Below are 208 nucleotides of genomic sequence, written 5' to 3'. Positions count from 1 at the left end.
ATTTAGGTCTACTTTATATGGATGGAAAGGTAAGAAATAGGCCTACAACTTTTATATGGAGCCCAAGATTTAAAAGGGTATTTTCAAGTCCAAATTGTAGCAACAACAAATAAGTCCGAATTTGTTCTATAGCCCGTGCACTGTTCAGTTTTTGGCCTATATCTGGAGTTCTAGAAGTCCAAATTACCTCTATTTTTTTCTAGAAAGA

Source organism: Populus euphratica, unplaced genomic scaffold, assembly GCF_000495115.2.
Source record: "Populus euphratica unplaced genomic scaffold, PopEup_1.0 scaffold3394.1, whole genome shotgun sequence".
NCBI classification, from domain to species: Eukaryota; Viridiplantae; Streptophyta; class Magnoliopsida; order Malpighiales; family Salicaceae; genus Populus; species Populus euphratica.
The sequence above is the reverse complement of the archived record's forward strand: the minus strand, read 5'-3'. Positions refer to the sequence as shown.